The sequence below is a fragment of the Pleurodeles waltl genome, chromosome 3_1, assembly GCF_031143425.1.
Source record: "Pleurodeles waltl isolate 20211129_DDA chromosome 3_1, aPleWal1.hap1.20221129, whole genome shotgun sequence".
Lineage (NCBI taxonomy): Eukaryota > Metazoa > Chordata > Amphibia > Caudata > Salamandridae > Pleurodeles > Pleurodeles waltl.
Window position 1 is genome coordinate 1,595,141,925 of NC_090440.1, and position 25,804 is coordinate 1,595,167,728.

Consider the following 25,804-nt stretch of genomic DNA (forward strand, 5'->3'; position numbering starts at 1 on the left):
ACCCTGGCGGTCCATGACCGCCGGGTTGGAGGACCGCGGGAGCACCGCCGACAGGCCGGCGGTGCTCCAATGGGCATTCCGACCGCGGCGGTAAAGCCGCGGTCGGACCGGCAACACTGGCGGTCTCCCGCCAGTGTACCGCCGCCCATTGGAATCCTCCAAGGCGGCGCAGCTAGCTGCGCCGTCGAGGGGATTCCGACCCCCCCTACCGCCATCCAGTTCCCGGCGGTTCTCCCGCCGGGAACCGGATGGCGGTAGGGGGGGTCGCGGGGCCCCTGGGGGCCCCTGCAGTGCCCATGCCACTGGCATGGGCACTGCAGGGGCCCCCGTAAGAGGGCCCCTAAATGTATTTCACTGTCTGCTGTGCAGACAGTGAAATACGCGACGGGTGCGACTGCACCCGTCGCACAGCTTCCACTCCGCCGGCTCGATTCCGAGCCGGCTTCATCGTGGAAGCCTCTTTCCCGCTGGGCTGGCGGGCGGCCTGAAGGCGGCCGCCCGCCAGCCCAGCGGGAAAGTCAGAATTACCGCCGCGGTCTTTCGACCGCGGAACGGTAACCTGACGACGGGACTTTGGCGGGCGGCCTCCGCCGCCCGCCAAGGTCCGAATGAGGGCCTATGTCATTAAATATTTTACCCCACATCAGTTCTCAGGCAGTTTATTGGTCCATATGATTGACGTCTTCAGAGGTAGAATGTCCGGTATGATTTCATCCTTTTGTAATTCTTTGCACATCTTCGGTCAGTGGCTCCATTGTCTGTACCGGTTTGGTCGACCTTGTATTTAACATTAGACTACACTGTTGCATTTTAACTTAATACATTTCTACAAGCAATATGAATTTCAGGGGAACGGATCTACTATGGTTACATTCAGTTTCTAGTTTTTTTAAAACAAGACTTCATGTCCTTTAGCAAGTCAGCACACTGCACGTTAGAAAAATACATTTACTATGAGAGTCAGACAGCTAGGCATCGACTCATGCTAACTAAGGCCTACTGCTTTATTAGCAAGAATCAAATATATTTAGCCTTTCAATATAAATGTAAAACGCAATTTCAATAATCATTTCACCATTATTAGTCCTCGTATACATTGGCGGCCACTCCCCGTGGTCACATTTCAAGTGCACGTTTTAGCAAAACAGGTTAATACAATTTCTATGCGGCATTATTATACATTAGTTTTTATAAACATTTCATGTTAATTATTGATTATATAAGCTACGCTCTCTCACTGGCACTCAGTGCATAGAGGCTATGCAGTGAATGTACATGACGTCTAAACATCTTTATGACCCAGTAATAAGTACTGTGAGGCACTCACACTGCCTTCAGCCTCAGCTCCAAAACTCTCAATCATGCCCCCAGAGCCTGAACTCATTCAGGCACAGAGAGGCGTCCTACTTCACAGTATGCACTATTCATCAGCCAGATGTTGTGTGAAAAAAAGTAGAAAAACAACATCTTGAAAAAAATGAATACTCATAGGATATATGAGATTGAGTAAAAACGTGAAATGTAAACAGGGACTGCATCACTGACATGGATTAGCTTATCAGTTTTTACGATGTGAGCTCAAACGTTGTTTTGGCCTGTACAGTTAAGCATGTGAATTTAAGGCCCAGTAGTGACCCATGTTGGTATGCACCCACACACACTCTGAACACATCAGAAGCTACATTAGTGATTATATCATTTGAAGATTTTGATCACATTGTATATAACATCGCTATTGACATTTATAAGCAGCCTTATACTGCGTATACTGCTTTATACTGTGAGAACGTAACTCACTTAGTGGAAAAGCACATCACAAAGGAAGAATTTGATATGACTAGTAACACATAAGGGGTCATGTTTAATTAAGACTTGCATTGTCCTTGTGTGACGCTAGTAATTTCAAGGCAATGCAAGTCCTTATCTAGGATTTACTAAGCAACTCAGAGCCACTTTACGTGAATCTGCATAGTTTCGTAAAATTTTGACACAATCTCAGAATTACTAAGGTTAGTAGACCTAGGGTTGCGCCAAAAAGGCACTCCTCCCAGGCATAACGAGGAGAAGTATCTATACTTCTCCTCATAACTTCCTATTTTTGATGTGTAATGCATTCCACATCATACATAGAAAATGATAGAGGGTTGCTTTTGTGTAAGAAGGCACCTCTTCCTGCACAAAAGCAATCCTGATCATAATGCAGACACCTGTGCAGGATGGCACAAGGGGGCCTGCATTGGTGCTAGACAGCACACACTGCACAAGCGTAAAGAGGAAGTTGAAGTATGCCATATTTTAGTATATACAGCACATTTCTGCTCTCTCATTTCATGCAACGCAGCACAGCAACTTTGCTTGCTGCCCTGTGTTGTGTGAAACCTTAGCAATTCTGCTCCAAAATATGCTTGCATAGGGTGAGTAGCGTAACTGAAAGAATACACGTCTATATCCTATTCAGAATAGTATACTAGTGTTATAATATTAACTAACTTGTACCGATCTACAAAGTTTTGCCTAAGTTATGAATTTTATGCTGTTAGATAGTGCTGTGGTGTTATTATAATGATGTCACAGCACTGTCATGTTCCAGTATGTACACACCTTGGTCTTGAGGATTGCGCCACAGACCAAAGCTTGTTTTATTTTTAAATGTAGCATCATCAGCTACTGTAGGGTAGCCATTTTTAATGTAGCTTTCTGCGCGTTTGCTTAAAGTATTAGGCCGCTGTGCATTTTGCACTAGATGCATTTTATTTAGCCTTGCACTGTTATTTTACAATAACCAGTTTCACGGTCTTGTTTTATTTTCTTCTATCACACTGTTTAGTTTACTTCAGCACTGAAGTTCTCAAACAATACATTCTTGCTCGCTCTGTGCTTCAGTCAAGGATACAGTCTGGTACATTGCCGATAGACGTGGTAGAAGTTTAGTCTTTAGGGTTTGTAGAAAGTACACATTCTTACGTGGGGACGTTTCTTAGAACACCGGCGTGTTAGTTATAAAAACACTTCCTAGTCCTGGTACACGTAAGAGGGAGATTCCGACCAGGAACCCACAACTAGATGCTGACTGCCCTGTTGCGGATGCTGATCCCGATCACAGGCCTTTGCTCAGGTATGAGGGTCGATGTCCTCCCGGGGGAACCTGAAAGGCAGGCTTAGAGCTTAACATGCTGTGCTCAAAAAATAACTTAGAGAAAGAACGTACCAATCTACAAAGTTTTGCCTAAGTTATGAATTTTATGCTGTTTGATCAAAGAGTTAGATAGTGCTGTGGTGTTATTATAATGATGTCACAGCACTGTCATGTTCCAGTATGTACACACCTTGGTCTTGAGGATTGCGCCACAGACCAAAGCTTGTTTTATTTTTAAATGTAGCATCATCAGCTACTGTAGTGTAGCCATTTTTAATGTAGCTTTCTGCGCGTTTGCTTAAAGTATTAGGCCGCTGTGCATTTTGCACTAGATGCATTTTATTTAGCCTCGCACTGTTATTTTACAATAACCAGTTTCATGGTCTTGTTTTATTTTCTTCTATCACACTGTTTAGCTTACTTCAGCACTGAAGTTCTCAAACAATACATTCTTGCTCGCTCTGTGCTTCAGTCAAGGATACAGTCTGGTACATTGCCGATAGACGTGGTAGAAGTTTAGTCTTTAGGGTTTGTAGAAAGTACACATTCTTACGTGGGGACGTTTCTTAGAACACCGGCGTGTTAGTTATAAAAACACTTCCTAGTCCTGGTACACGTAAGAGGGAGATTCCGACCAGGAACCCACAACTAGATGCTGACTGCCCTGTTGCGGATGCTGATCCCGATCACAGGCCTTTGCTCAGGTATGAGGGTCAATGTCCTCCCGGGGGAACCTGAAAGGCAGGCTTAGAGCTTAACATGCTGTGCTCAAAATATAACTTAGAGAAAGAACGTAATCTAGTTGCACTATGATAGCATTATTCTTATGTTTCACTCTCCTTGTTACTATTTCAATCCTACTGTGTTGTATGGTTCTGGTTATTGCGGCTCACGCCTTGTTATCTAAAATGCAGTTGTTTTATTACACCAATCTTTAATACTCAAACTGCCTTTGTCATTTATATATGAGACCACACTGTGTATGAGAGAACTGGTTGGGACCTGAGTGACCACGACTCCCCTGGGAAGCACTAAGATGTAATTCGCTCGACTGCCCAATTGTCTCTTCCTTTTGAGAAAGATAAGGCACTACTAGTTAGCCGGATCTCAACCCGGATTTGGGGTGACAAGGGTCCTTCGCCGTGGGTCAGACTTAGTCCCCCACACTGTGAACGATCTTGCCGCCCAAAAATCCAGTAGTCTGATTAGGATAATGAGAGCCTACGCGACATGGCGCCGCCAAAGATTGGTCTGGCTCTAATTTTCGGGTCCACCAGTCTCTCTCGGTCTCATATACTATAATGATCCCTCAGTTCCTTTAACGGAGACGTCCGTGGCACTGAGGACTTCCACCACCGCGGTATAGGTAACCCTAATTATAGCGGATGGTTGTTCAAGCTTTAACTTTAAAAGGAAAGACCCCGTCTTGGTGTGCCTTCTCTGAACTCTCGCTGTTTTTCTAATGGCGAATCCCCAGGTAATACAAATAGCTCTTAATATGAGACAACCGTTCACAGCACATTTGCTTGCACATGGTCTTACGATCCAGGGTGGTCCAGTCACGTTTGTGGTGGCCGCCCACGCAGCCTATAAAACAGAACTTTTTTACTCCTGGGTCACATTTCCAGCACTTGATGGGAATACAAATACATTTCACACATATACGGTTGCGAACGTGCCTGGCCAGTACAGGGCGTACGCATACCTACAGATACCTCTATCTTATCAAGAACATAATAATTGGCTTGATGGCTCACTACCCCATACAATATTGCCAGTAAGGTTAGGTCCACTGAGCAGTGATGGTCCGACCTGGCCTTTATTGGCCACATATACACCACATCGGTTGCAAATATGCCAGTAACTGAAGTTCATTGTTTATATACAGACTTAACGGCTACATATAGACGCTTCGTACAATTTGTGATGCAGACACTAAATACAAACCCAGCGCATGCTGCTCCAGCACAACCACATGCAGTAACACCAGGTATAAACCCGGTGACTGTACACTCTATCATGGGTAAAGTTCCAGCAAAACGGGAGGAGACTCCATTTTGGCTGGCACAGAAAATCAATACGCTGGAGGCGGTATTTCCCCATACGGGACCTCAGGACAAACATAGAATATTAACTATGTGTTTACCATTTGGCATGGTTCCCACAGTGGAACATTGTAATACATGGGGCACGGTGTTTGCCCGCTCTATACAACGGCACACGGTACACCGACCTTGGCCAACCTACCGGAAGTGCTTAAACAAATTCAGGATGAATACGGGGCTGCCCTGGCCTTAGATTTAGGAATGCAACTGATGGGCAACTTTGCCATGGTTTCTTCAATAATACTAAGTAATCTTAAAGGGGAGGCAGTTGCACTTGCGGTGCGTATGCGTCTTCGTGACGTCCCGCAACTAGAAAAGGAACGGGAACTGCCAAAAATAATAGCGGAAACATATTCCAGTATCGGTCGAGATAACCTAGGGGCTAGACCTCAAAAACCTCAGTTTCAAGGAAAAATTTGTAAAGAAAATGCTAAACAGCAACCTGAGGGTAATAAGAAACGCTGGGAGAAAAAACAACAGACACCTAAAAAAGAAAGGGGAGAATCTCTGCGTACGGAAACCCCGCAGAATAGGTATAATCTCAGAAATAGGGATAATCTGAAAACGCCTGATAGATATCAATTCACTGATACACGCCAATCTCGTTCCTTTCAGGACTCATCGGAAAAGAGAAATGAGAGAGGTGGGCGGTCAGGGCGAAGAACAGAGTATGTGAAACCAAGACAGGAATCACAACGCTCTTCGGAGGTTTCTGTCAAGAAGGAAGAGAAACCGATACAACAAAAACAACAGTTTAAAAAGAAAAAGGTGGCGGCAGTCTCAGTTAGACATGCCACTCAGGAAGAGAGTTCTCTTGAAGAACAAGACATGGGCACTAGCACTGCTAGACAGCGCGGCAGAGGTCACAATAGTTCGCCGGAATCTTCTAGAGCATCTGGAGGTGAAAGCAACTGATGACTTCATACAAGTTGAAACAGCAGATATACATGTCTCTGAACCCGATAGGGTGTATACAGTGACTTTACAATTGGAAGGAGACATTGAACGCACTATACACGTAATCTTTTGGGATCGTGTAGTCAAGATATATGACATTTTGCTGGCTGAACAGGATTGGCCGCCTGATTTTGTCCGCACCTGCCAGTTGGGGAGGAGGTTATTAAACCTTTGTTCTCACCACTTGTTCCAGGGAACTCGCAGAGTCCTATTGCATCAAATGGGCTCTAGCACAAGCACCTGCCTCATATAGAAATCACGTAGGGTGGGATAGGGATTCTCCATATCATGTAATTCCGATTAAAGGTGAACTTCAGCCACAACCGCAGTATCCCATAAAACATGAAGCAAGGGCACAGGTGAGAGAAATACTGACACAATTGGAATACCAGGGGGTAATTGAACCCTGTGTCTCACCGATGAATAATCCCTTATTCCCTGTAGCTAAACCGGACCATTCATATAGAATAGTCTTAGACTACAGACATTTGAACGGACATACACGTACATACACTATACAAAATTCACATAGCGCCGCACTGATGAATAACATTATGCGGAAAAAATATAAAACGACTTTAGACATCTCGAATGGATTCTTCTGCCAGAATATAGCACCTGAAAGCAGGGATTTGACAAGCTTTAGCGCATTAGGCTCCCAGAAAAAATTCTGTTGTTTGTCTCAGGGGTATAAGAATAGCCCGGGACTGTTTGCGGCTCGTGTGACTGCAATTTTACACGAGTTGGACCCTGAAGCATTGTCATATGTAGATGATATATATCTCACGGATGACGAGTTACTACAACATTTAAGACGGGTAGCCCACATTGTTGTAGGGTTTGCCAAAATTGGCTACAAATTTAACTTCAAAAAATCTAAAATTGCCTTCCTCTGCGTCATATTCCTGGGATATGAGCTGTCGAATGAATGTAAGGGCCTAGCGCCACAACTTTTAGAAAAGTGTGCACAATTGCAACAACCTAATACGATTAGGAAACTCCAATCATTGTTGGGCTTTCTAAATTTTGGCAGAACATACATTCCTGATTATGCTACATGCATAGAACCTTTATACAAATTAATCCCTCCTGATTTTTCAAGCAAATTCTGGACAATTGAACATAGACATACTCTTCGGGAGTTACAAGCAGATCTCCTAGCCGCAAAACATTTACATACACGGGACAAAAAGACGCATTTGGTCATCAGGGTGATAGCTGGGGCCATTGGGATTACGTATGTCACATTTAATGAAGGTGAGACAGTCCCGATTGGATACAAAGCCCTGGAGGCTGTTACAAAAGCTAGCGTTCCCAACGCAAAAGCACTGCTCCCGCGATGGATACAATGGGCTACGTCTTTAAAAGCCACTGATGTAGATTACATTTTTGACCCAAAATTACAGACTCAAGAATTTCTGTTGAATATCCTGTTCCCTCTGACAAGTTGCCTATTGATCATTATCAAGTAGTCATGTACACCGATGGCTCTGCGCAACCAGCGGTAGGAACAAAACACCAATATTCTGCTGCATGTGCGGTAGTGAGCGGCCATATGGAGGGGGAAAAATTCTGCCCCCAACATACTTATACACAAACCTTAGGGGATTGTACGGCACAATTGGCTGAGCTGAAAGCTCTATTGATGGCATTAGAACATACAAATCCGACACAGTTCACACTGATTGTTTGTGATTCGTATTATTGTGTCCAGCCTTTTAATGAATACCTACATTACTGGCGCTTGAATGGGTTCAGAGATTCAAAATGCAACACCATAAAACACAGACTACTGTGGGGGAAGGTAGCAGACCTGAAGGAGATGCTACCCAAAGTCCATGTTGTACATTCTCTTGGACACCAGCGCGTTGGAATACACGTTGCTGGGAATACTTTGGCTGATGAAGCCGCAAAGTCGGCAGTGGCAGTTGCCACTGTGGCTGTAGTGACTCATTTGAGTTCCAAACCAGACACAGAGATTCTGGCTGCCATAAAAGCTACGGTTGATGGTACGCCCTATCCTAAAGGATTTTCTAATAAATATCAATACTTCATGGGAAGTATGCTCAACGCTGAGGTTAAAATACCTAGCGTAGGCTTACGCAAGATCCCCAATAAAGTTGTAAGACCACAACTGATTAATGCAGCGCATGAGGGAGTGGCATCTGCACATGCTGGCGTGGCCGCCACAATTTCGCTATTACAGGCCCGTTACTGGTGGCCTGGTCTCTATAAAGAGACTAAGCAGTATGTCCTTTGTTGTGACATCTGTCAACAAATTAAAGTTTCAACAGCTAAGCGCCCGCCGCAGACACCCCTCTTAATATCCAACAGACCATTACAATGTGTGTACTTGGATCATTGCGGTCCACTAACACCGGATAGTGCATACAAATATATACTAGTCGCTGTTGATTCTTGCTCCAGATTTGTGTGGGTGTGGCCACAGCGCTCGGCTGATGCTCGAACTGTTATTAAAGATTTGCGTGTCTTTGTCGGTACATATGCAGTTGCGGCATTCCATTCGGACCAGGGCCCTGCTTTTGCCTCAAGGGCATTCAAGGACACCATGGCTTCGTTGGGGGTCCAGCTCCAGTACTCGTCTCCACTTCATCCCGAGGGAAATTCTGTTGTGGAGCGATTAAACCGCAATTTAAAGCAATCCTTAACAGCCAGAGTCTTAGGTACGGGTCGTAGTTGGCTAACCCACCTGGATGGAGTTCAGAGAGCACTAAATAACCTGCCTAGAAGGTCCCTGGCGGGTCATACTTCATATGAGTGCCTGTACGGAACACGAATGTTTGTTCCGGATCTTGATGGTCCTGGTGTGGAGGCGGCGGAAACGCCTTTTGACATAATAGATCGTGTCACTGTTTTGCAGGAATTACAACAGTTCTGTGAAGATAACTCTTCTAAAAGTACTGACTCCACAGGAATTAAGGATGTGCCAGTAACACCTACTGGTTGAATTCCCAGAGTTAGGGATCTTGTGTGTGAAAAGGTCGCAGTGAAAAAATAATTTGACCCTTCTTATCGAGCACCAGTCCCTGTGTTGGGGATACACGGAACGAGAACTGTTATTTTACCCCCGTTGCCAGGTGCCAAAGAAAATAGCTTTGTTTCTATTGACAATGTCAAGTTACAACATGTGGCCGATTCTGCACAGCAGACCAAGAGGAACATCCAGTAGTTCCCGAATCCCCCTCACTACTGGGGAAGATGTTCCGCTTCAAGTTATCTATACCAACACTGTTGCCTCTCCGAGCTTGGGGAGGGTGGATGATGATCTCGCATTAGTTCCACTGACAACAAATAACTTAGAAGCATTTGATTGAGTCACCATGACTACTGACGTGACGGATGGTGCTATCTACAGTGCACCACCGCGAGAAACACCAACTCCTCCATTAAATACGGCTACACCTTTTGCACGAACTGCCTCTGGGTACTTTGCCAACACCAACGATGGTCTATCGGACTCCTTTGCCTCTTCAACTACTGACCTGTCAGGTTCACGTAAGCTGATGTGTTGGCTTAAAGATACGTATTTTGTTTTTCCTTGGAACTATCTGTGGCTCTTATTGACTATGTCAGCATTTTTTCTCTGGATAGGGTTTGTCATTAGCTTTTTTCTGTTAATACATGGTCATTTTCTTCCTGAGAGATCAGTAGTTGAACAGGTGAAGGAGGTGTTGAAGCCACATTTTTCATCACATAGGGTTCGAAGAGACTTGTCCATTGTGAACATTTCTGCAGTGCCAATTCCGGGTGGGATTGTGTGGGATAAAGTAATGTTTGACATATATGGTCGCACTGAGATAATTCAAATACTGTATGTCCTAAAGTTATCTATGAATGATATAGTAATACCAGGCATTGAATCTGATGATTGGGATGTAAAGACAGTTGATTCCATGATGACTGAATTACAATATTATACTGTCTATGAAAATGAAGATGTTTACCAGTTTAAAGACAATTATGGTGACATGTTTTGCTATAATTTTTATGGGCACCATTTTATACACAAAGTTAGTATTCCAAAAACGATATTTGACTATACGCAATGGGAGCATTGCCCAACTCCCCCGCAAGGGAGTTAAAAAACTTATTCTGACAAATTTACATATTTTTCTGGGCATCTTCAAATGAATGCTAAGTCATATTATTTTAAGTTAACTCCGTCTAAAGATAAGCAAATGTTGTTTACTAATACGAAATTCATATACTCAGATTCTTTTGTTTCCCGACTGTCGATTGAAGGTTATGAATATTGGTCAAATAATGTTGATTTGAAAAGTGTATAGGGAACAAAGCATTGGCAGACAAAGGGTAGAGAAACATTGTTTACAGCATGTCTCATTCCCGTCCAAATGATTTTTTTTAAATGAAACAGTACAACAGACTAGCTGTTTGGGCTTAGCAACGATTAGAGAATTGAACATGCCTAGTATACCTGACCCTGCAAAAATTAATAACTGGTAGAAATACATAAATGCCACTTTTAGTGAGCTTACAGACTGGGTCCAGAATGGTACAGTTAACACTTCATTGACACGTTCGGGGGGTGGTTATTGTGGCCTATAGACATCAATGGGTGTCATCAACGTTTTGTCACCTCCTCGGGGGGTTTCAGGACGAGTCGGGCAGACCCTCGCTATATATCACCAGAACATGCTGAAACAATTACTACATATAGTGTGGGAAAATTGTGCCAACAATGGTTAAAATCATCCTCCCTAGATGCAGTCAAGACACATCTCACTCTCCTGTCTAATAACACTGACAACATTTTTTGTCAGGCCAGAAGACACCACGTAGGAAGCATTTCTTGTACGAAGTATACAATGAAATATGGAAACTTTCCCAGCAGGAGGCTGCAGCCCGGTTAAGGCAGATAGATCAGGAAAATTTTAAAAAGGCATTAGCTGTTGTGGATAATGGAAGTCACACCTTGTCCGACTGAATATATACGATTAACAACATTGTTTCTTCTGCTATAGACATTATACGATCTGATATGTCTTCTTTATATCATGGACAAAGTCAGACCCGGTCCATTATGCAGTTGGGTTGGAAACTTCATGCATTGAAGGCGGATCGCGTTCCGTGGCAGCACATCAGTGCCAGGGAGATATTTTTTTCTTTTAATTTAACGCGACAACAACAACTAATGGCTAAGAAGGAGGCGACTTATGTCATGCTCAACATTGAAAAATTAGAAAGATTGCCTTATACCATGGCCGAAATCCCGTCTGCAGAGTGGTTGATAAACGGGGTTATTAATCTGCCTATTTCTACGTTACAATTCACTTCTTGTTTGAAACATGTACAGGTAGACAGATATGAGAAGTTGGGGGATAGTTATATCCATGAGGTGTGGGAGCTTCCCTTCTTGTACAAATGTCTCAATGGCATGAAAGAGGTCTTTCTTAGCGGTAGTGAATGCGAGACTTCAGTCAGCCATTCGATGATTTGTAAGCAGCTGTCCTTGCATGGGGCATGTAATGCCTCGGTTGCGAACTTGGCTTGCTATCTGAAGGGAGTTCCAGTCCCCTTGATTAAATACACATTCCAGGTGCTTTCAAACGGCAGCTACGTCCTCCTTAATAGTGAAGACTGTTGTGGCATGCGGGCCGGAATAGTTTACGTTGTTTCGGTCACTAAGGTTGTTACTTGCTGCGGGAATGTGTTGTTTCCCCCCACTAAATTAAGGGAGGTAGCAGATATCTGGCCTCACATTGCTACTTCCAAGGTGAATTTCGACAAGTTAAGTAGACTAAAGGCTTTATTGTTTCAGAAGCATGTGGCCCTTAGATCTGCACGCGAGACCTACGCACTTCAGGTGGCAAGGTCATCAGCAGAAATACAGTCCCTGTTAAATACCAACTTTCCGAGCCACTTTGGTGAACTCGTGGGACGTATATTTAAGGCGTCCAGCACGGCTGGATTAGCACATTTTTTCAAAGCCGTTGGTGTTGGTTACGTTCACACCTTCTCTTCCGTATTTGGTTTAATACCTTCGGCTATTCATTCAATTTTCGGAAGCATTTTTGGGGGATTTCCGATAACTTTGGCTTCATTAGCCGGCATTTTGCTGTTGCTGTTGTTTTTCCACAATGGCTGTCCCACCGCAACAAGGACGAATGTGGGCGCTTCCATCAGTGCAGCTGTGTCGTGAACGCATGATGCAGCACTTTGGAGCAACACTCCTGGAACATTTGGGGTGTGACTGGTCTCTGTCATTCAGACCGGTTTTGGATTGTGTGCAGCCTGTGTTTCGGTGCCGATGGTGTGATTTGGAATATGCACTGGACGTCTGTCTCTCACAGCAACGCCCCCCCAGTGGTTGATGCTGAGCTGTTGATTTTCCCGATAAGGGCTCATTACCAGACATGCGCACTGCAGCTGCGTTTGCTTCGTGAGGCTGATTACGAGATACCCTTCCTGGAGGAAGTTGATATTAACTCGTTCACAGGCTCTGTACGGATGCCGCATTGGTTGACACTGGGGCTTTGGAACACACCTGCTCCTTGATAGTCTTTGGCGTGGATTTTCCGGTTTTGTCATCTGCCGAAGTGGAGAACCTCCTGCTTTCCATGACCACTGTTTAAATTGGATCTGGTCTCAATTAACACTGTTACATGAATTTGGCTCTTAGCCGCATGCTTATTTTTAAATTGAGGATTAATGTGCTTTGGTGTCCTCTTGACTTGTTGAAGTTCTATAGGGTTTTAATTATCTTTTAGCTTAGGGCATTTTTAGCTTTGGCTTAAACCACTTTCTACCGACAAGGGGAGGGTGTAGTGTAGCCATTTTTAATGTAGCTTTCTGCGCGTTTGCTTAAAGTATTAGGCCTCTGTGCACTTTGCCCTAGATGTATTTTATTTAGCCTCGCACTGTTATTTTACAATAACCAGTTTCACGGTCTTGTTTTATTTTCTTCTATCACACTGTTTAGCTTACTTCAGCACTGAAGTTCTCAAACAATACATTCTTGCTCGCTCTTTGCTTCAGTCAAGGATACAGTCTGGTACATTGCCGATAGACGTGGTAGAAGTTTAGTATTTAGGGTTCGTAGTTATACCAGCGTGTTAGTTATAAAACACTTCCTAGTCCTGGTACACGTAAGAGGGAGATTCCGAAAGGAACCCACAACTAAATGCTGACTGCCCTGTTGCAGATGCTGATCCCGATGACAGGCCTTTGCTCAGGTATGAGGGTCGATGTCCTCCCGGGGGAACCTGAAAGGCAGGCTTAGAGCTTAACATGCTGTGCTCAAAATATAACTTAGAGAAAGAACGTAATCTAGTTGCACTATGATAGCATTATTCTTATGTTTCACTCTCCTTGTTACTATTTGAATCCTACTGTGTTGTATGGTTCTGGTTATTGCGGCTCACGCCTTGTTATCTAAAATGCAGTCGTTTTTATTAAACCAATCTTTAAAACTTAAACTGCCTTTGTCATTTATATATGAGACCACACTGTATATGAGAGCACTGGTTGGGACCTGAGTGACCACGACTTCCCTGGGAAACACTAAGATGTCATGCGCTCGACTGCCCAATTGTCTCTTCCTTTTGGGAGAGATAAGGCACTGCTAGCTAGCAGGAGCTGAACCCGGATTTGGGGTGACAAGAGTCCTTCACCGTGGGTCAGACTTAGTCCCCCACACTGTGAACGATCTTGGCGCCCAAAAATCCAGTAGTCTCATTAGGATAATGAGAGCCTACGCAACACTACATCCTTCAATGAGGGGGTCAGGAACTTAAATGCATGGATCATGAATTGCACTAGCAACATAGCCCCCTTCAAATGCAGCCACCACAGAAGGTCCACGAAACAGACCAACTGGTACACTCAAGAACTTAGACCAGCTAAACACATCTGCAAAAAGTGGGAAAGAATATGGCCTACTGCCAAGGACACCACTGACAGGACCTCCTTCAAAACCTCCCTAAACCTCTACCATCGGCTTTTAACTCATAAAAAGAGAGAGGTCTTATCTGCCCAAATCAATTCCGGCTCCAACCACAGCAAGGAACTCTTCAACTTTGTCAAGGAGTTCTCCTGCCCAACAGCCATCACACCATTGCAGGTGCTCTGCGACAAACTTGCCAATTACAAGAACTTCGAACCCCAGCCCAAACCTGCCAACTTCCTCAGCCTACACAGCCCCATCGCAACATGCACAGGCCCTAGACTACCAACTTGGATTCCACTCACTACCCAGGAAACCACCACCTTCATGAGCTCCATCCACTCAGGAGCACCAAATGACACCTACCCACACCACATCTTCAGCCTCGGAAGAGACACAATCAGTCACGAACTCACCACCCTGCTCAACACCTGCATAACCACAGCCACATTCCCAGAAGACTGGAAGCATGTTGAGATCAAACCCTTCCTCAAGAAACCATCAGCGAACCCAAGCAAACACAAGAATTACAGACCTATCTCCCTCCTCATCTCCCCAGCCAAAATGCTGGAAACGGCCATCAACAACTCACCACACATCTCGTGCAGAACCACCTTCTCAACTCCTCTCAGTTTGGATTCCGCAGCAACCACAGCACCAAGACTGCTCTCCTTGCAGCTACAGATGTTGTCCAAGCCCTCCTTGATCAAGGAGAGACGGCAGCCCTGATCCTCCTCAACCTCTGAGCAGAGTTTGATACAGTGTCCAACCACACTCTGATCACAAGGCCACACAACATCGGTATCCAAGGGAACACCCTTAGATGGATCACCTCATTTCTCAGTGGAAAAACCCAGAAAGTCCACCAACCTCAATTCACCTCCGAACCTGAAGAAATCATCTGTGGTGCCCCTTAGGACTCATCACTCAGCACTAACCTCTTCAACACCTACGGAACAACATTGGCCAACACTGTAAGATCCCATGGGCTCAACATCATTTCATACACAGACAACACTCAACTTATCCTCTTCAAGAACCCCATCAACACCACCAGAGCTAGCTTCCGGAGGTGCATGACATGTGTAGCCAACTGGATGAGAGAAAACTAGCCAACTGGATGAGAGAGAACTGACTGAAGCTCAACACTGACAAAACTGAAGTACTGACCTTCTGCAACAACTCCAGCTTCCGAAACACCTCCTGGTGGCCTCAGAACTAGGACCAGCTCCTTCCCAATCTGATCACGGCAGGAACCTCTATATCATCCACGAAAGCAAGCTGACAATGAAATCCCAAGTCAGTGAATTCTCATCAGCCTGCTTCTTAACTTTGTGCATGCTATGAAAGATCTTTAAGTGGCTCCTAATGAACACTAAATGCACTGTCACACAACACTCATCACGACCAGACTGGACCACAGCAACACCCTTTACTACTGGATTTCCACACACCGCTTCCAGAGACTACAGGCCATCCAGAATGCCGCATCCAGACTTATCCTTAATCTCACCCGATGGACCTACATCTACCCTCACCTTAAGGAACTCCACTGGCTTCCAGTACAGAAGAGAAACCAATACAAGCTAGTAACCCACATTTACAAAGCCCTTCACAAATTAGGACAGACTACATCAACCACCGCTTGAACTACCACCAACCTTCCAGGCAACTATGCTCTGCCTCCCTAGTGCTCGCCCACACTCCCCGCATTAACAGAAGCTTGAGTGGTGGTCGCTCCTTTTCCTACTTCACAGAAAAAGCCTGGAACTACCTCCTCCTGCAGCTCCGTACCTTCCCATCTCTGTCGACCTGGTATTCGACTGAGCCTATTGCATCCTACAAGCCTCTGGATACCTTCTCGGGTGATTAGCTGCGCTATATAAATTGGCTGATTGATTGACTAATAATGTGGGTGTTTAAAGTTGGTAGCTCAACGTACATTTAAATATCACATATCAGTACGTACTATGTATTTGTCTTACATTTTGCATTTCCGTTATATTGCAATAGTTTTTATTTTACTTATATATATTTTGTTATGTAGACCTCATGCCGCGGTCGTGGCTTTCCTGGTGTAGTACTAGAACGACATAAAAGCAAAATTAAAATAAAATGCCGAGGAAATTTTCTTGCAAGTCAAAAGAACAGAATCGGAGGACATCCATGATGAAGAAAAATACTCATTCTTCATTAGATAATTGCTTTTCTGTGATTGTCATTGTTTTGACACAGCGACGTTTCAGGCACCTCGCACGTCTAGAATGACTCAGATGATAACGCTGATTAAAATCCTCGCGTGCTGAGTTTTACAAACATACCCAGCGCTATTTTAAAACACACAACTCCACCAATGTTACCTCGCAATTAGTGGTTTGTTTTATTGCAAGTACAGCATCTGTCAACTCCAGAGATTTATGGCATATGCCATGTAATATTCTGGAGAAAAAATTACTTGGCAACAGTTGACTAAGCCTCTGTTTTATAGAGCGGACTTGAACTGTGTCTGACGTAACTTGTAGAGCACTTCGGGTGTCAATTTTCATAGGCAATTGGTTAACAGTTAGACCAGGTGTAAAGAGATGCCGGGATTCCCACTTAGAGAGTAATAATATCCAGCAATAACCCGAAGGCTATGTAGAGATCCTTGTCACAAAAAGTGTTGTCTCTTTTTTGCTTCCTCATATGGGACAATGCGTGTCAAGTGCAGCTATAAACACCTTTTACTCCGAGTTTTGAGTCTCATACTAGTGAAAGAGAGCTTAGGAATGTTCAGGCTTAGAATAGGACAGAAAAAAGGATCTGACAGATCAGTTGGTAGGCGGGTTTCTGGGCTGATCGTGGCCAAGTTTTATTGTCCAGGGAGCAGATTTTGTTACTGTTGATTTCCCTGATTTTACCACAACCATTGTTTGTAGCAAGCACAAAGGCATACAGTCACCTATAGTTTGCAAAACACCTGCACTCACTCTCTTTATAAATTCAAAACTGTCCCGATTTCCAAATGTAGGTATTTTTTTCAGCTATCTAATTTGCTAATGGGGCCACTTTTATTTTGGTGCCTTGGCCCACTTTTAGTCTGTCTGACCCTGGCCCGTGAATACTCCATATGGGCGTAATTTACAGTTGGGTTAAATGAGATCTGTGCTTTAAATTGGCGGGGTTCTAATCCTGCCAAACATGCTGTTCACCAGCATTTCTTAGAGGTGGAGGAACTGCAGGCTTTCCACAGGTGGAGGCTTGTATGGCTCCATTAGTGAAAGACCTAGAGCTAGTGGTTTGTCCAACAGTGGACTGTGAGGCCATAGTGTTCATAATCCCACCTTGTGAGAAACTGTAAACCTGTAGCTATGAATTTTTGAAGTTTTAGGTGCAAAATAGTGTTTAAAAGCAAAAAGCATCAACCGCGCACGTCTGTTCATGCTAGACTGGCTTAAAGTCAAAAGTTAAGGCCGACCGCGATGAAGCGTAGTTCAGATACACGACCACTACCACAACAAGTATTTCTGCAAAGGCTGAGTTATATCAGAATTCAGGGTCCTGCTCTCAATTGGATTACTCCTAAACTTGTCATCAACATAGGTCACATTATCAACAAATACAAATTTCAATGGCCACACTACTCCTACACTGTCCCTCAGACAACTACATCAATCAATCAATCAATCAATCAATCAACACCACCTCTAAAATTCTGCACTGATTTACAACCCTTTGTTTTAATCAAAGAGTGATCCAGGACTTGAGGCCAATGTTCCTGGACTATGTACTCCAGATCTACGATCAAAGGAGGAAGATCAAATTCAAAATGGACCCATGCTTGATAATCACTTTGTTTGGAAAGTTGGCATGAGACATGTTTCTAGTAATCCATGCATTCAAACTTTCTCACTTTGTGAACAAGGTTAATCAATAACCATATGTAGCTCCAGAAGCTGCTGTCATGGACATTTTCCCATCTAGAAACTGCTGCACAAATATGGAGTGCAGCATGGAAATACATGTATTGTGATATCTCAAACAATTTACAGAAAGTATTACTTTGCACCATAGATTCTAATTTGAAAAAATTGTGTGTTGTTAGTAAAAGGTCTAGAATGCTGACGAATTAAATTAAAGGTCATTGTTGGGATCTGAAACACATTTTGGAATTGCAAAGAGCGTTTCGTTAAAACATGATCAAACAACTGCTGTAACTAACTGCAGCCCAACATTTGCCATTTTCAACCATCTACATTGTGAATACTGCCAGGTAGTTGTCAGTTTTCCCTCTTGGGGTGTGAATGTGAAATGAAACCAACATGCCTTTACTCAGTCCTACTGTAGTGGAAACCTTACTGAAAAACCTTCCACTTAATCTGTTGAAAAAGCACAACAATGACCAATATCCTGTCCATCGAAATCTAAAACCCATAATATTCTATGGGATTTAGATTTTGGCAGAGAGGCTATTAGTCACCGTTATGCCAGAGTAACCTGCCCGCTGAGTTCTAAATCAGGCCCAAAGTGTTGCTCAAACTTCAGTACATTTTCCCATGTGCAAAAGATATTTCAGACAATAAGTAATTGAAATATATTTTACATTTGGGCTTAGCTTATCTTCATGCTCACTAATATTGGTGGTACAAAACATAATGCCTGAATAAGTGTGTTCACTTTCTCAGAAAGGGCGGTTCAGAACAATTCATTTGAGAAGGAAGGTGAATATCCCTCCTCCCCAAGCCTCTGAGAGGACCCAGGGGCCCCCATCTCCATCCCATGGGCTGTCATGTGAAATAAAAGGAAGGGGGTGTGATGGCCTTCTCTGAACCTCCTTAGGCCCTGGAGACTCCATCACCCTGGGCAAGTTCCCTTAAAAATGAGAGGGGGCATGTGACCCTCCTCCAAACCTTAATAAGCCACATCTTTTTATGGAATTAACCCCCAGGGGAATTGAGCCCCTGTGGCCTCTTAAGGCTTGGGGGCAGGGGGTCACATGCCCCCTCTCATTTTTAAGGGAACTTGCCCAGGGCAAGAAGTAGGCCATGTCCCTCTTCTGTACACCACTCCACTCTACACTGCACACTCTACAAATCTCCATTGTAAACTTTTCCACTCAACACCACACACATTTACACTTCTACACTCAATGACATGTTATTCCACTGTATGCAACTCCACTCTACACTGCTCCACTCTATGCTATTTGACTCTTCCCTGCTCTACTGTTGGTTACTCCAATGTATGGCACTGAATTGTACAACACTTGACCGTACGCTACTCCACTGTACGTTATTCCACTATATGGCAGTGCACTGTACACCACTCCATTCTATACTATTCCAATTTATACTATTTCACTGTATGCCCCTCCACTTGACGGTGTTCCCCTGATGGTACTCCACTGTATGCTAGTTTGCTATACCCCTTTTCCACTAATCTACTCTACCCCACTGCACAGTCCACCAGTTCAGTCAATGACACTCAACTATACACAATTCCACTGTACCTACTCCACTCTGTGCCACTCCAGTGTATGACACTCCACTCTATGCCACTCCATGGTCTGCTATTTCAATGGACACCACTCCATTCTACACTATACCGTTGTGTGCCACTCCACTCTATGCCATTCCACTAAACAGCACTGTATGCCACTACACTGTACAGCACTACATGTGACTACACTGTTGCTCACTGTACCACACTCTAGACTACTTTACCTTGGTCCACAGGACACCACTGCACTCTAATCTATACCACTAAAGTGTATTCCACTCTTTGACAGTTTCAAACATTCTACAGCACAGCATACCACTCACCGTACAACATGCTACTCCATTCTAGAACACTTTACTCCACTGTATGCTACATCACTACAGTGTACTACACTTCACTGCACTGTATAATAGAAGGCAGCACTCCACTCAACTACACTGTACTACAGTTTAGCCCACTGAGCACCACCTTACAACACTTCTATGTATGCTGCTTCACTCTACTATACTATATGCCAGTGTGCAACAACTTATTACACTGTATATCCCTAAACTGCACAAACTCTGCTTCATTCTGTCATTCTATGACACTTTATCAAATCTGTGGCACTCAGTGGCACTCCCCTCCACAGCACTCAACTCCATGACACTGCAGTTAATGATACTCCACTTTATGACACTCAACTGTACTATATGATACACCACCCCACAGTACAACACTCCACTACACTCAACAATACTCCACTTCACTATATGACACACCACGCCACTCAACTTTATAATACTTTATTCCACTATATGCAGGGCCACTCCACTCCACTCCACTGTATTCCACTCCACAACACTAGACTCTATGACATTACACTGTACAATACTGCACTTACCCACACTCAATTAAATAAAACCCAATTATAGCTTGAAAAACATTTTTATTAAAAAATAGAAAAATAAAAATAATGAAAAAAAGGTTAAAGTTAATATTGCTGGGAAAACTATTTATGTGATAAAAATCCAACTTAAACTATACAAACTGTGGAAATTATAAAGCTGTAGTCATAATATAAAAAAATCTAATTTACACACCACTAGATACAATTTACATTGAAACTTTACCCGCAACCTTCAATTTATTATATGTTGCACACTTCAGTGCACATTCTTCTTACACCACACTACGTTAACTTTAGCTCACCACTCCACTGTGCATTGTGTTCTGAGAAATTATGCAATTTCAGATGTCACAAGGCTTATTATGACTGCTATGATTTCACATGTTATGTTATATAAGATAACAGACATTGCCCTGAAACAGTGTAGATGAGATTTATGGTCACTGGATTTTGCTCCTTTTGTAGATATACATACGCAACAATATCTGATAGTGTATTATACATTTGGTAACTAACCCATGAAATTCATATCTAATTCTGCGTTTGATATGGAGACATGCCTTATGCAAAGACTTTCAGAGTGATAACACAAACACATGTATGCCTTTGCAAAGTCTGCACACGTTTATTTAGCATAAGGAGGAAAAACCAATATTGTGTACGGTCTGTACACCGTAGGATGCCGCCATCTCATCACCTGCCCCAGCGGACGTGCCCTATGGAGAAGAACGGTGAGCAGAGGGTCATACAATGTTTTTTTGCAAAAACGTTACAATTTCTCCATGTGCCTTTGTCTGTCCGTATTCCTGGCCTAAATATGTGTGACGCAGTTATTTGGCCTGCCAGGTGGCCCCCTGAAATGGCGGCTGCCTGACCTGTAAGGTGGGACAAGGGGAAATGAGGTAACTTCGCTGGCATTGTACACCATCGTGGTAGGCAGTTGAAAACCGTGTCGCAATTCAGCATTGGTTAACATCGGGCCCTATGGGTTCCAGGAGCCAATGACGATGTACGCCAGCGGTGACGGTACGCACCGCCGCGGACGTGGCCGCCATTTTCTAACTGTTCACTCACTTGATACCTGACCTTCAACAGGAGAGGACCTATATTGCAAGTGATGCTGTGGCCTGTGTCTGGAAGCGACGATGGCTACAGTGTCTGGGGAAAGGGCCCCTGCCTTCACTTCGGAGGAGTTGGAGAAACTAGTGGGTGGGGTCCTCCCCCAGTACACGCAACTGTACGGTCCTCCAGACAAACAGGTGAGTACACTGTGAGCATGGTGGATGGCACATGATTGTAAGGAGTGTTGTGGATGGAAGAGGGAGGGGAGGGGGGCAGGCCAGCATGTGAGGATAGTGTGTGTGTATGTATGTCTGGGCCAGGGTGGGAGGTTTTTAGGCAATGCGTGAGAAGAACTGTGCGGGATAGTAACATCCATTCTTACTTCACTTTTCCTCTAGGTCAGCGCCCACCAGAAGAAGGGTATTTGGCGTGCCATCGCCAAGGAAGGGCGGACCCTGGGAGTCTACCATAGACGGAGCACCCACTGCCGGAAAAGATGGGAGGACCTGCACTGCTGGAGCAAGAAGAGGGTGGAGGACCAGCTGGGGGTGGCCTCCCAACGTGGAAGGGGTGACCATCGTACCATGACCCCCCTGATGTACCAGATCCTGGTGTTGGCCTGTGGGTTCCCTTAGGCAAGGGCATACGTGCAAAGGTAGATCCATTGTTTTGCAGCCTCATTCCCAGTCCAACCCCAAAGGTAGTATTTGTCCTCTACACCTAGTCAGGCTCCCATGGGTGCCAGCTGTGCATGAAATGGGACTAGACAGAGTCCCCCTTGGGCATGTGCTTTTCCCCTGTACTATTAGTGCATGGCTTAGTGCATAGGGCTGCTCCCTGTGTGTTGTGTCCGCCAACGATAGTGGTGTTGCAAGGACTAACCATGTGTATCCTCTGTCTTCCCCCCCTTTTTGTTTTGTCACCCTCTTCTTGCGTGCATTAGCATCATCTGGCGGAGGAGCAGTGGCACTGGAGCAGGAGGGAGCTGCATCCCACATGATCCTGGAGGGTGAAGTAACGGAGTCTGAAGGCACCAGTGGGATGGAGGGTGAGGGGGGCTCCACAACGGGGACAGGAGCATACACCAGCGACAGCGACTCCTCCTCTGATGGGAGCTCCCTTGCGGTGGCAGGCACCTCTGTGCCCACCGCATCAACAGGTACAGCCGCCAGTCCCCCTACCAGCACCGGCCTCTCAGCAGCCCCTCAGCGTGTGTCCCGTGCCCGCTCATCCAGGAGGGTGGGCATCTCGTTCACCCCAGGCACCTCAGGTCCTGCCCCAGTCAGCCCTGCTGCCCTCAGTGAGGAGGCTACTGACGTCCTGAGATCCCTCACTGTTGGGCAATCTACCATTTTGAATGCCATCCATGGTGTTGAGAGGCATTTGCAGCAAACAAATGCATACCTGGAGGGCATTTATTCTGGGCAGGCGGCCCAACAGAGAGCTTTTCAGGCTCTGGCCTCAGCACAAATGGCAGCCATTGTCCCTGTGTCCAGCCTCCCCCCTCCAACTTCCTCCACCCAGACCCAATCCCCTGTACCACAGCCTATCGCAAGCACACCATCAGACCAGCATGCACACTCATCGACACACAAGAGTGGACATGGCAAACATAAGCACCACACATCCCACAGGCACTTACACAAGCACCATCCCCATGCAGACACAGCAACATCCACTGCCTCCACTGTGACACCCTCCTCCATGTCCTCCTCCTCACTCCCTGTCTCGTATCCACTCACACCTGCATGCACTACATCCTCAGCCACTACCTCCATCACCAGCACGCCCACCACCACACACCGCTCACCTGCACTCACCACCCCCACTACCATTCACACGTCCCCTGTGCCCTCTCCCAGTGTGTCTGTGAACCCTCCTCCCAAAGTACACAAATGCAGGCACACACCCACCTAACAGCCATCCACCTCACAACAGCCTCCGGCCCATGCACCGTCACCCAAATTCAGCAAACGTACACCTCCTACAACCACTACCTCTTCCTCCACTCCCAAACCCCCTCCATCTTCCCATCCCAGTGTGTCTAAGAAACGTTTCCTAGCTAACATTGACCTCTTCCCTCCACCTCCCCCCTCACCCCCCCTAGGGCCAGGCTTTCCAGGTCCAAGCCCAGCACCTCAGCCACCAAATCCCCAAGCACAGTGGTCCCTGCAACTCCGGTCTCATCACGGGCGCCACCCATCAGGGCTGCCAGTGTACCACCTAGCGAGGCCAAGCAGCAGGCCATTCCGCCACCTGCCAAGGTGAAGAAGGTGCCCACATGCCGGAGGGAGATGCTGCACCTACCAGCAAGCAAGGGCTCCTCGAAACCAAAAGGGGACAGTGGCAAGACACCAGCAGCAACATCAAAGGTATGGAAGGGACAAAAGCCGAAGAGTAGTTCAGGACAGGGTGCGGTGGCTCCGACTGAGGGACCAGAGTCACCCCTTCTGTCAACCACTACACCAACCTGTACGGCAGTGGACGCCACCACCTGCACTGCCACCTGCACCACCACCAGCACCGCCACCAGCACCACCACCTGCCAATCTGCTGCCTCAGCAACAGTCCCCAGCATCATCCCCAGTGGGCAGCCATCCGAGGCTGCAGGAGACGTCCTGCTGTGTCCCTCAACAGGTGCAGACACATGCACCACCGCCAGCACCTCCGCCACAGACACCGCCGCAACCACCGCCACCAGCCCAGCGACGTGCTCAGACAGTGCCACCACAGCTGACATGGCAATCATCCCCAGTGGGCAGCCATCCGCCGTTGCAGGAGACGTCCTGGACCCTGCCCAGCGTCCATGAGGCATGACTCTCAGCACTGTTTGTACCTGCAGGTGGCAGGCGAAGCCGCAGCAGGGTGGAGTGTGTCTCTGCCTCCATGGCGTATCATGCTACCTGTTCCCAGGCAATCTCGAGGCACACACACCCATGTGAGAGAATGGGACCTGCCACACTGCATGTGAAGCACTTTGGGCACCAATCCCCCTTCAGAACCAGTGAAGAGATATATCCACTTCCTCAGTCCTTGGCAGGAAGAAGCACTCCAGGCACCAAGCCCCCTCCAGAACCAGTGGGGAATCACATCCACTTCCTCAGTCCTTGGCAGGATGTAGTACTCTGGGCACCAAGCCCCCTCCAGAACCAGTGGAGAATCAAATCCACTTCCTCAGTCCTTGGCAGGATGAAGCACTTTGGGCACCAAGCCCCCTCCAGAACCAGTAGAGAATCACATCCACTTCATCAGTCCTTAGCAGGATGAAGCACTCTAATCAAATCCACTACCTCAGTCCTTGGCAGGATGAAGCACTCTGGGCACCAAGCCCCCTCCAGAACCAGTGGAGACTGACATCTACATGTGAGACTGTGGCTTTGCACTCCCCAGGATAGAGCAGTGGGCAGACCACCCACTGGAAAGACTTGTGAGACTGTGGCTTTGCACTCCCCAGCCAGGATAGAGCAGTGGGCAAACCACCCACTGGAAAGACTTGTGAGACTGTGGCTTTGCACTCCCCAGGATAGAGCAGTGGGAAAACCACCCACTGGAAAGACTTGTGAGACTGTGGCTTTGCACTCCCCAGGATAAAGCAGTGGGCATGGAGCCCCTTCGTGAAGCAGTGGCGTCATGCGTTCATCCGGCTGAGGTGCCCCCCTCCCCTTCCCCCTGAGGTGCCTGTTTCATTTCGATCTGATGCCCCTGCAGTGTTCTTTCCATTTCGAGTCAGGTATCTTGTGTGGGCTTCGCCCATGCATTTTGGGACACTGATCCACGGACGATGTTTGATTAATATCCGTACTTGTGTAGTTGGTGTACTTATTTGTATATACTGATTTTTGAAATTGCACTATCTGATTTTTATTGATTACAATTGTTACAATCATTTCCTTTTGTCCTTGCGTTCTTCCAGGGGGTGAGGGGGTGTATATGTAATTTTGCTGCATGTATTTGTGTGTATGGTATTGTGGGTGAGAGTGGGGGTGGGGGTATTGCGTGTTGCGTGTGTCACTCTCTTTTCCCTCCCACCCTTCCCTGTGTTGTAGGTGTAGTACTCACCGTGGTCGTCGATGGCGCCTTTCCTGCTCCTGATACAGAAGGAGGAAGACCAGCATGGGCAGGACCTGTAGCTCGGGCTCCATGGCATCCTGGTTCTTCGTTGAGTGTCGAGAGGTGAGTGGTTTCCATTCCAATTCCATGCTTTTGATAGCGTTTTTACCACCCCGGAAAAGGTGGCGGATAGGCCTCTTGTA